We start from the raw sequence: 12,811 nt of genomic DNA, 5'->3' as shown, positions 1-12,811 counted from the left end.
AACAGAAAGTATATATTAGTTGCTCCATCTTTTTGGTATCATGTAGAATGCCTCAAATGCCATAAATATGGACATTTAGGTCGTGATTGCATATACGTGATGGAATTTTCCATGAAAGAGAATTCTAATATTAGGTATGAGAAGGTTTGGATAAGAAAACAAAAGCAAGAAGATCAAGTGAATGGAAAAATATTAGAAATCATACTCTCATGATTTGTAAAATCACAATGCCGTGATGAATCTACAAGTACATGGAAGATGTCAAGGTTTAAGATGATCTTACAGAAGAGTTGTTTCATACATTATTTTGAATAATCTAGCTTGAAGACTCCCTATAATCTAAGCAGCAGTGGTTGAAATTTTGAAGATATCTCCATAGATAGTTTGATGTGGAATGTTATATGGTAGATGTGAATAAGTCACCATAATAGTAATTAGCATTATGTGAAGATTAGTCAACTTTTTGTTCAATGGAGTAGCAAATTCATGGACAATTTGTAGAAGAATTCGTTATTGTTGTCATAGAGATAAATATTTACAGTGATGTATATTGACAGGTGGAATCGGTTGGGGCAAGTCATGAGAGGCATAACATGTAAGGGGGAGAGACGAAAATAAAGAGAGAAAGGCATGTTGCAGGAAATTAGAGAAAGATAATTTTTTAGGAGGAGTTACCCTTTGCCATTAATTCCAAAGGGGGGGATAATTCAGGAAAGGAAAATGAGAACCACAGAGACAGGGGGGAGCAATAATCGCAGGGGAGTATGTGTGTTGCCATCAATGATAAAGGGGGAGATTGTTGAATGGTGTTTTCATTGATGTTAACATCATCTTTGAATGCTCTTAATATTCGTCTATGGATTGTATTCAATGGAAGCTGCATTGATCAAGAAACCCTGAAAGGATGAGAAGCTCATGCAGTGCGGTCATGATGCCTTGCTTTTGATGAAGATTTTGGATAAGAACATCAATAAAATTGTAAGTGGCATGCGTCATAACTCCTCACGGTTGAAGAGATAGGCCTCATCAAATTTGGAGCTCCATTTTGTGGTCATGAAGCCCCAAAATGAGATGACCAAGGCAACTTGTTGATTGATTAAATAACAATTTTTATTTTCAATTTTTTTTATTAAATTATGGTAGGCTTATCATCCCTCAAAATGAGGATTCGCTAGCCAAAATCAGCTGGCTAAGAAGGATTGTTTCTTGAGAAAATTAATTAATTTTTTTGGAGGCTAAGTCAACTTCAAAAATCAATTTAGTTGTAAGGTCAGCTCCATGACATTTAAGCTAGGTTGGATCCTCTAGAAGACTCCATGACTAATATAAATATGGTTTTTCTTCCCTCTAAGGATACATCTCTCTCATGCAAATATTTTTTTAGATTTATGAGGCCCAAGGTAATCACACAAATTTGAACAAAGACAAATAGTTTTCTAATGGTTTTTATTTTATTGTTTCATCTTTCTTTTGTGGTGATTCGTTGTCATTTCGGGGTTGAGAAAGCTAGTTTCTAAAAAGGCCTATTTAAAGGTAGCTTTAGGGATATTTTTGCCACAAGAAAGGGTTTCATTATGCCATTCAAGCCATAGAATAAAGGGAGATTTTGGGTTGTAAGAGAAAGACACCTTAGCCACAACTAGAGGATGAATTAGGCTAGAGGCAAGTCACAGTGAAGGGCTGAATTTCAACCTGAGTTATCTACAAGAAGGGTCATGTTTTGGGTCATATAAGGGTTGCAGTAAATGCCCTGGTCTAGACTGTAATACCCTTGTGGAGACCGCAATATTGAGGAAACAATCTTGGCCCTCTTGAAGAATAGATTTAGGCTTGTTTTGTGGTCTTTTCTTAAGTGAATTTCAGTTCAATCAGAGCCAAAGTTCTTCAGTCATTCTGACACATGTTTCAATGCATAAATATGTCCTATTTTGAAATTAATTTCATCATATTTGCGATATAAATCAGTGATCCTTGAGTTTAAATTTGGGCTAGAAAGTTGAATTATTCTAAATCCTCTCAAGTTAGTGTTGTTTCTACTATAAATTTAACTATTTCGTGGCTAAATATAAGGACAATTGATAAGGGCTAGTTAGGGTCAGATTAAACCACTGATTTGAGAGAATATCTAAGGCCTTCTTAAAGGAAATTGAAGACCTCACTTCTATGGGTAATTAGAGGTACTTTGAAGGTTTCATTGATACAATTTTTGAGGAAGAACAAATGATCTTTATTAAGCAAGTCTTTAGCTGCAGAAGCACAATTATTTGAGGCCAAGTTCAAGAATTTTCTTAGGAATACGATTTGGCCTAATTAGCCCAGTTTAATTTCACCTCCAAGGACAAATTTTGGGCCATGCCTATGACAATTCAAGGGTTGCATTAAATCCAATTTTGGTAGCCTTCAGAGCGGAGTATTGAGGGGAGTATTTCCTTCATGTACAAAGAGTTTGACCCTTCTTTGAGTCTTTGAAAATTCCTTGAATTTCAGTTTGAAATGGAAATATTTTGGCAACCTTTACAGGGGAGTATTGGAATGTCTTTTATTATAGTGAAAATATATATAGCACAGGTATGAATGTAGAATGAGTAGAAGTACAAGAAAAAACTAACCTCAACAAAGAATGTTCTTTACATAATAGAGTTAAAACTAACCTCACGAGTGGATGTTCTTTACCTATAAAAGTTTTCATGTAGCCAAATTCGTTTTCAAAACTGTCAGGGTTAGATTTTTATCATATCAATTTCATGGTCCAAACAATTTTATCGTGAAGGAAGGATGCTCATTTTTGGGAATTTATTTAAAAAAAAAAAAAATCATTCAATTTGTTTGGCATAAGTTATAACTGTAAGGATTTTGGAGTTTTTTTGTAAGATTCTATAAATTAAGGTTTTTTCTTTTAAAGGAATTGTAATTGTAGGGATTTTTTTTATTTTTTCTATAAGATATTGTAAATTAATATTTTTTTAAAAGGTATTTATGATTTGTGAGATTATAGGTTGTTTATGATTTATGAAATTAGTTTCTAAATCGTAATCCATCTAAGTAATATCAAACTCATCAAAATTATTTGCAAATTATATTCATATTTAACCATATTTTTAATTTATCCTCCAAATAATAAATTTCAAGTATTTCCTCTCCATCATCATAAAAATTTAGATTTGAATCATGATAACAAAACCCTTCAAACTAATCGTGGTAATAGAATACAACTCTTATAATTTAAGATCCCTTATGAATCATATATATGATTAATGTGTTAGATTAATCACTTTTTAAATGTGCCCTGAGGAGCATCATTGCGATAAACTTCCTTTGACTTATATGGGGATCTATTCTTGCAACAAATTCCTTTTAACTTAGGTGGAGATCTATTCTGCTAAAATTCACACCAGGACCTCCACTTCACTCCATCTTTGTATGCCAAACAAATGTTACATATGCTTGAGAGAATGCATACCTTGTAGATGGCTTATTTTTCCATCGACCTCATCTGTGAACCGTGACTCTGCTCACACTTGCAAGTTTTTTTTTAAGCAAGGATGGATAATATTTGTCAAATCCGTTTTAAATCACACTATTCTGCAATTTGAATGATTTCATATTGGCAGACCTATTATTTCAACATCATTTATAAAAAAAAAACCTTATTTCAACATCATTTATAAAAAAAAACCCTTGATGTTGGGAAAAAATAATAAATATATTTCAACTTTTCCATATTTTCTAAAAGCCCGTGTGGATAATTTCTCTTTTTAGGAACAGTCTTCTGGTTGGGTCCAAAATTATATTCATTGATCTTTTTCCTTTTTTAAAGTAAAATGACTTTGTTTTGTCCCTTTTTTGGAGTTGTAGAATTTTTACTTTTTCCCGTGTATTGCAACAATTATTTTCTTCTCTGAAATTGGAGCCATTATGTCTTTTTTAATTTTTTCTTTGAAGGTTCAAGTTGTATTTTCCATTAAATTTTGTCCACCGCTAAAAGGGGACATGTTTAGTATATAGAAATCTACATTGAAAAATTGGGTTCCATTTTTTTAAGATGGCTTTGTCGTCTTAGTGTTTTGTGGAGCTAGAATTGTTTCCAAAGAATAGCCTACGTTGAGTGGTGCTCTTGGAAATGAATATTGCAAAATGTAATTTAGAGATTTAGAAAATGCATGTGATGTATTAAGTATAAAAATGTGAAACAAATATGGATTCAAATTGACTACTTCCTATATATTGTAGTTAAAAACTGTATTATTTTTTGGATGTTGAGTTGTAATTGGAACACTTTATTCCTCTTTAGGAAATTTCGAGTATTATTTCTCATTATTTTTCATTTAAGGGGTGTTACTTGACAAGTCTGGAACGTATGTTCTATGTATTATCAGTCCATATACTCTCATGCCTTTCTAACAATTGTTTTCAAATGCTCTGTTTTTCATTTAATGGATTATGTTATCTCATGAGTTTCTATGTGGATCTTATATTAAATTATTCTAGCATAAGCCTCCACAATACAAAGATAGCCATGTTTTCCAAATATGTGGATATGATCTTGGCTTAACAGCAGATGGGGAGCTCTTTGTAGCTTGCAATGAGTGTGCATTTCCAATATGCAAAACTTGCTATGAATATGAGCGGAAAGATGGAAATCAATATTGTTCACAATGCAAGACTAGATACAAGTGGCATAAATGCCTTTCTATGAATATGAGTGCGTTGACGGTTATGGACCCGCCAATGTTCAGGGGATCACTCTTGAAGTCCTAGCTAGACCTCACATTGTTTGGTGTGGGAGTCACATCCTGTATGATGGCCCGGTTGCCATAATCTTAAAGATTTGCCTCAACTCTTCCTCGACAAGTGAGGTTCGTGTGCCTAGTGATTGTCAGTGTCACTTGTGTCAATGGTTCTTTCACTGTAGAGGGAGAGGGTGGGAGTGAGCCCCAAGTCGGTTGGGGGAAGCCCCAACTTTGTTAGGAACACACAACACAGCAGGACATGCATAGCTTCCAGAGGAATAGTCCACACGGATGCGGCAGTAACAATACAAAATGGAAGATAACACGTACAACACTCAACAGATTAGTCCACACAAGTGCAACGGTTGTAATAGCAAGTTTTATGTGAAAGGTTTGTCTGTTGTCCAGGAGAGTAGTCAACATGGGCGAGACAGTGTTAACAACATATCCAACACATTTTCATTAACATATATGTATTACAACAAGTGAATTAGTTTAAGTGTTAAACACACGTTAAACAACATGCATTACAAGTGTTCAAGATTAGTCTTACAACAATTACAATATATGTGTGAAAACATGTTGACCTGTCATCAGGCTTCTGAATTAAGCGAAAGTTCCAAGACACATCGTTACACCATACATCACTAACCCTATGAGCGGGGAGTTGGAGCCACTACTTACTCCTCAAAGAAAAGATTACAGACTCTCAAGGCTATGTGGGAGGAGTTGAGGTGAAATTTCCTTTGCATGTACAAATGAGGGGGTATTTATAGGCAAGGGTGAAATTGACCATTGTGGATGTTCGACTACCCACATGGTTGTTTGACTTCCATGACTTTTCGACTTTAAATAACTCTTCTTACAACAAGTGAGTCTCTTGGACTTCCACATTACATTACATTGTTTGACAATATGGCCCACAGTAGATATGCAGACAACATGACTCATGACAAGACTCAACATGACAGTGTTGGTACATTCGTGTTGTTGCTGGTGTGCATGTCGAGCTATAATGTTTCTGGTTATGGATGTCCTCATGGTGTGTCACAGCTTCACCTCCAAATGGAAACATGTGTGGAGCCTTCGATGGTCATTAGGTTCGCTTGATGTTGCATTCGCACATTGTTCCTTTCTTGTATGTTGGAAGGCTTGACAGGTTCTTTCGTTTGCGAAAAGTACATGTTCATTCATTCGTCCGTCCGTCAACACATTTTTCATGTTTGCTCGTCCGTCCATCTGCGAACACATATTTGCATGATCATCCAGTCATGAGCACATCTCTTTGCATGCATCGTTTGTTCATCCATTGGCGAACATGTCCTTCGGTATGTGCTCCCTTTGTTCATCCCATCTGTCGTTGCGCCATGTTTGTTTGTGTACCTATATCTATAGTCACTCATGATGAGACGACATCAAATCCAGAAACCTCCTATTCTACCATGATGCATGATTGTTTCGGATGTAGGTGAACAAGAGAGGAGACAAGGTTGTGAGCTCGGAAGGAGGCTTCGGGAACTGCTGATGAAATCTGTGCAGGAGTCACTGGGTGATGAAGATGGGCAATCCAAATCGACAGTGACTGTCTTCGGGGTCTAGCTCAACTGGAGGAAAAAACTGTGCAATTTTTGGGAGGAATAGTCCAGGTTGTGAGAAGGTTGGGTAGGCAAAATCTGTGTAGTTTCCAGAATGAGCGGGCAGTGGTATCTTGGCAGCTAAAAATGCACAATTTCTTAGGGGAACTAACAGTCAGCTGCTGGGTCACTGGCCGGAAAAACTGCACAATTCCTGAGGGGAACATGCAGTCAGCTGCTAGGAGCTTGGCAGCAAAAACTATGCAATTCTTAGAGGGAATTGGCAGACATCTACGGGATCTTGGCAGCAAAAATTGCACAATTCGTGAGGGGAACTGTTAGTCGGCTTTTGGGAGCTGCTGGTGGGAAAAATTGTGCTGATGCAGGGAGGTTGGACTACTGGTCACCTTTGCATAGTTTCTGAGTTGAGCGGATTGTTGGGCAGCAGAGGACTTGCTCATGAAAATTGTGCAATTTTTTGGGTGAGTAGTCGGTCGATTGTCTTGAGGGTTGGCTAGAAAAACTGCACAATTTTCTGAGGGAGACAAGGATGGGAACTTGATGTCTATCTGGCCTATCTATGCAAATTTTTCAGTCAGCGGAGCGGGCAAGTTCTGAAGCCCCTGCGCAATTTTTGAGTGAAGTCAGCCTCGGGGTGGCTATCGGGTCAAACTCTCCGGTTGACCAACATGAAGGTTGATCGATTTGCTTGCAGGTAGCACAGCTTGAAATGGATTTCTCAATGCTTCTACATTGTTTTGGGTGACATTCAATCGAGTCGATGGGGGTGATGGTCCAACTGTCAGAGGGGAATCCATCATCAAATCTTCAACAAAGTGACTAAGTGTGTGAATGAGCGAAAGATGCATATGTGATCTTGCAAACACACACTTACATGGCTTGATGACAAGATGACTCAAACCATCCAAACACACATGCTCAACATGACTGATCGACAGTGTAAGCAACAAGCGTGACACATGTGATTGATCATTGGTCGACCATGACGACGCTTGTGCAACAGTGTATGTGACTCTGTTTGTGTGTGTGACAGATGTTTTCATAGCGAACACAACAAGTACACATGAAGCAAATACTTTGAGTATAACCAGAACATGGTTGCAAGCATGAATTTTACATCAACATGCAAAAGCTTGGGTGAAATGATCAATAAAGGTGGATGCAAAGACTCACACGAGCTCACGAATTGAACCTAAGTGTGTTCAGTCATCAAGTGAAACTCTCAAAGGAGGCTCTGAAATTGGGTGCAAGCCAAAATTTTGGAGGGTGGTTGTAGTCGCTACAACACTTGGCGACACACTGGTAGAAATCCAGCTTCTCTATTTTGGTTCATTGATAGCGCAGAGCCTTGGTCTTCCAGGGAGTATTGAATCATTGTGCGGGATACTTTGGATTCCTCACTTACCCCATGGACATACATGGTTCACCTTTTCCAACTCAATCAAACATAATCAAAAGTTCAGCTTGATCACAGTGTTTTGAAATCAGGAAGGGTAGTTTAGCTCGCGAGTTGAAGATTTTCAGAGTATAATTTTTCATCTTTGGTGTTGCTCCATTGCTAGCAGGCCTAGATAGTACCCCAGTAGAGTCACGCAAGAACACGGGTATTGCTCCACTGCAAGCGAGCCTGGTCAGTACCCCAGTGGAGTTGCACTCTTCACCTCTCTACCCAGGAAGCCTTTCTCTTCTTTCGTCTTTGTATTTTTTCAAGAGGACTCTACATAGGCACTTATGAAGCCTTTCTCTTCTTTCACCTTTGTATTTTTTCAAGGGGACTCTACATGGGCACTTATTTATTTTTTGGGGCGAAATAGGGATCCCGGGGATCCCGACTTATTGAGATAAAAGAAGGTTTTTCCTTCATAGAATCATGTAATCCCTCTGACATAGGTTTGCTCATTTATATTTCCCCCTTCTCTGTTTATACTAGTTGGATGAGCTTGAACACATAGAGCAAAAGGTTGAGTACAGGCATGGGGCTTCCAAGTGTGGACACAGGCTCATGGTTGGACCAAATTTCTCTTGCAGACGACTCATATTTTTTGTCAAGACTTCATCGGCCTAAGGTTATAACCAAGCACAGAGAAGACAGACACAAGATTGGCCAAGTGCTGCAGTGTCACAAGTCTCTTCAAATCTCAGCCATGTACTCTATTCAAAAGCTAGAACATAGTAGTTGGCAACACTTATTTCCAGAAACAAAAATAGTAAGGTACCAGGAAAATAAAACAAACATAAAAAAAAAAACAGTAAGCAGAACAAACCAAATAAAAACAAATATAGTAAGCAAGGCAAACAAAATGAAAACAACAAGTAGCAAGCAGACTATGTCCATGGAATGAGGTGTGGCCCGGCCTACTGGAAATAATGCTTGAGATCTTGGTTGTTGACATGAAGGTTGTCAACCCTCCCATCAAGCGATTGCAGATGTTATGTGTGTGGACCAAGCTTCTCCTGGACTGTGTACAGACCAATCCATAAGGACTGGAACTTCGTATGTTTTCCTTTGTCTTCATGGGACTTATCCCATTTCATAACTAAGTCACCAATACCAAAGTTAGCTTTCCCTACATAAGTTTTATCGAACCATCTCTTGATACGGTTTTGGTGGAGTGTGAACTTTTCTTTTGCTTTCATCCTTTCTTCCTGAAGCTTGTGGAGAGCATCCATCCTACTATGAACTAGTTGGCAAGGCTTGCCTTGGGATTCTTGGCAAAGATGAAGTGCAGGCAAGTAGATATTGGGTAGAAGGATGGCTTCTTTACCATAGACCAAGAAGTACGGGGAGGTATTCAAAGAGGGCTTGGGTGTTACATGGTCAGCCCATAATGCATTCATCGGGGTGGTATGCCAATTGCGTTGCTCAGAGAAAACAGTCTTTTTGATTATGCGGATGAGGTTTTTATTCATGGATTATGATAGACTGTTTCCTTTGCAGATAATAGTTAGATGAGTGTTTCAGCACAATACCATTCTGTAATGGAAAATCATAAAGTTTCAAAGATCAAAAGTATGTTGCATTATCAAAAACAAGTGATACTGGAACGTTGAAGCATGAGATGATGTTCTGTTGGAGGAAGTTGATGACCTCCTAGTCGTTCACTTGTTTCAGCAGAACTACTTCTGTCCACCACATGAATAAATCAGTTGTCATTAGAATGTAGCGTGTTGCTTTGACGAATGTGGGAAGATTTCCCCAATGATGTCCATGCCCCACTGTTCGAATGGTTCAGTCACTGTAACAGGGTGCAGTGGGGTTGTTGATCTTCATGTCCTGTCGGCATAACGCTGACAAACCGGGCACTTATGGGCATAATCGTGTGCATCCTTAAATAATGTGGGCCAATAAAAACTGGCTCGCATAATTTTGTGTGCAGTTGTGTTTCCCGCAAAGTGACCCCCAGCGGGTCCGTCATGTAGATCTTGTAGTACCTTCCCTAGTTCATGTGCCTCCAAGCACCTGAGAAAAAATTGGTTACTGTGCTTCTGTAAAGCACTCCGTGCACCAACTGATATGCTAAGGCTTTGAGGTGCAATGCCCTCTTCTGTCTGATAGAAAAGTGAGAGGGTATGATGTTGTTCTCAAGGTACTGGCGCACATCTACATACCAAGAGGTTCCATCTTGAGTGGGTGTTGCTCACCTTATATCATACATCTCAATTTCCTGCTCCCAGATGGCGATCTCTTCTTCACTCTCTTGTGTGTGTACTCCTTCATTTGTGCGTTTGCAGAGCCCATGTCCTTTGATCATGTGAACTAGATTGATTTCAAGATCATATTCTTACAATCTTGTCAATCAGTTTGCACGTCGTTCACCCAATTCTTGTTGTACAAGCCATGTGCAGACTGTTGGGTGAGGGACGAAGACTGTGCAGTGGTTCTTCAGCAAGTAGCGCCTGAAGAGTTTCACCACCTTGTAAACTACATATTCTTGCTTATCAATGGCAGGGTATTTGAGTTCTGGTCCCTGCATGCTTGCGCTCATGAAGGAGATTAGGCATTCAACGTTCATCTCGCCCTTCTAAGTGAGTACTGTAGCGAGTGAATTATCAGAGGTGAAGGTGTATAGCAGGAAATCTTTCTTGAAGTCTGGGTTGTAGAGTGCAGGAGCTTCTGCAATGGCCTGCTTGATCCGGGTGAATGCAAACTTTTCCTTCTTGCCCCAGCTTTAGATTACATCTTCCTTGATCATGTTTTGCATGGGCTTCACTATCTATGCATAATCTGAGATGAACTTCCGGAGGAAGTTTATCTTTCCCAAGAAGGACTGCATAGCTTTCTTTTTAACTAGGTGAGGAAGCTAAGTAATAGTCTGAACCAGCTCCGATCCACCTTGATCTCGCTTTTGGAAACAATATGTCCAAGAATATTCCCCTCAGACACTGCAAATATTCTCTTTTTGGGATTCAAGGAAATCCTGTATCTTTGGCATCGCTCAAATATTTTCTTCATATGGCGTATGTCGTCCTCTCGTCTTCTTGAGAACACAGTCATGCCATTGAGGTATACCACTACTCTCTGTCCGGTGAGTCTTTAAAAAGTGATGTCCATGGTGCATTGAAAGGTTGCGCTTGCATTTACAAGCCCAAATGGCATTCGTCTATAAGCGAACATACCCCACTTGGTACGGAAGGTAGTCTTAAGTTTGTTAGGTTCTGCTACCAGAACCTGATTGTATCCTGAAAAATTGTCGAGAAGAGAAAAAATGTGTGCCCCAAATACTATTTGCAAAATGTGGTCCATAAATGGCATGAGGTAGTTGTCTTTGTCTGAGGCGTGGTTCACGTTCTGAAAATCAACACACAAATGGATTTCCCCGGACTTCTTCCATATAGGAACAAGGTTTGAAACCCACGTGGAATTATGAACTTTGTATATGATCCGTGCATCCAACAGCTTAGTGAGCTATTTCTGTATGAGGGGTTCAAGTGATGGATGTACTTTTCTCAGCTTCTGTTGATATGGCTTGACCCCTTCTTTGATCGGAATGATTTGTTGGATGATTTGCGTGTCATAGGTTTTTAGATCATCATACATCCACGTGAACACATCTCGGTATTGTTTGAAAAAGTGGACAAAGGCTTGCCGCTCTTGCTATGTGCAACATGTACCAAGATTGACAAACTTTGGATCTTGTTCTGTTCCCAGGTTGATCAGTTCATGCATCATGGTGGAACTGTGGGTCTTGTTGTTCCTTGTCCCCTAAAAACGTTCTTGCAAGTCATAAATATTTTCCAATGTTGCCACACTCTTTGTGATAAGGTGGCCTTTCATGTTACCATCTTCTACTTGTAGAGAGCGCTCGTGCTCGTCATCATCTATCGCTACATCTTTGAAGACGTCAGCGTTGGCCATGAAATGAAGTATCTGTTGATCATCATTAAACATATGTAAATTAGTTATGTTATCTGGGATAGATGGTTTGAAAAAAATTTGAATAGTAAATTTATCCCTAATCAGTGACATTCGTGAAGCTGTGTTAGCCAGAGCATTAGCAATTGCATTACACGTACATGGTACATCAACAATGTTAAATGCTTGGAAGTCAGAGATTAGCCTCCATACCTCTTGTTGGTAACATTTGAGATGAAGTGAAAAACAATGAATGTTGTTATGCACCTATTATACCATTATCTCTATCTCTGAATCACCTACCACTTTGAGTTCGACCACGTTGAGGTTGATGGCTTTCTACAAGCCCAACATGAGTGCTTCATACTCAACAACATTGTTCGTGCACTCGAACTCCAAGTGACTTGAAACCATATGCTTTCTATTATATTGGTTGATCAAGATACACCCAGCTCCTGAGCCATCCTATGTCTTAGATCCGTCAAAGTACACGGTCCACAACTTGTCTGTACATGGACTACATGACGTGCTAGTATTATTGCTACTATTGTTGCTACTGCTACTGCTACTATTGGTACAATGCATTGTACATGTTTCATTACGATCAGATGGGAAAGGAAGGAGTCCCAAATGCATGTCTTATGGGGTTGGATCTCGCCGTGTAGGATAACACCCCAATGCTATTTCCAGGAGGCAGTTGCCAAAAATGAGTTCTGCGAAGGCCAGCAGTTCATTCTTGCTCTTAAGGGCAGTGATATTGTGCTTCATATACCTCTCGGATAACACCCAGATTTGGTTTCATTTTCCCTTGTACGAAAGCCACATGTGCGACCAGTCTGTATCAAAATATTTTTCAAGCTTGCTAGACCAGTATCTATTGAGTAGTGGATCGTATGCTTCTGGTATGCCCACAACAACTTTGTTGATGCATTGATGAACTCGACCGTCATGAGATAGTCGTATGATCACATCTTATAGTTCACCAATGGCTGGTACCGATGTTCGATCAAGTTGGATGATTCGCACAGATGTCTCGCTCCATTGTGCATTGATCTTTTTCGCAATGGAGTGCGGCATGACGTTGGCTTCCGCGCCAGAATCAACCAAGTAGTGGTAAACATTGTAGTTAAAAA

This window comes from Pinus tabuliformis, chromosome 1_2 (genome assembly GCF_031772625.1).
Source record: "Pinus tabuliformis cultivar Carrire ecotype Pingquan chromosome 1_2, CPIR1, whole genome shotgun sequence".
NCBI lineage: Eukaryota > Viridiplantae > Streptophyta > Pinopsida > Pinales > Pinaceae > Pinus > Pinus tabuliformis.
The sequence above is the reverse complement of the archived record's forward strand: the minus strand, read 5'-3'. Positions refer to the sequence as shown.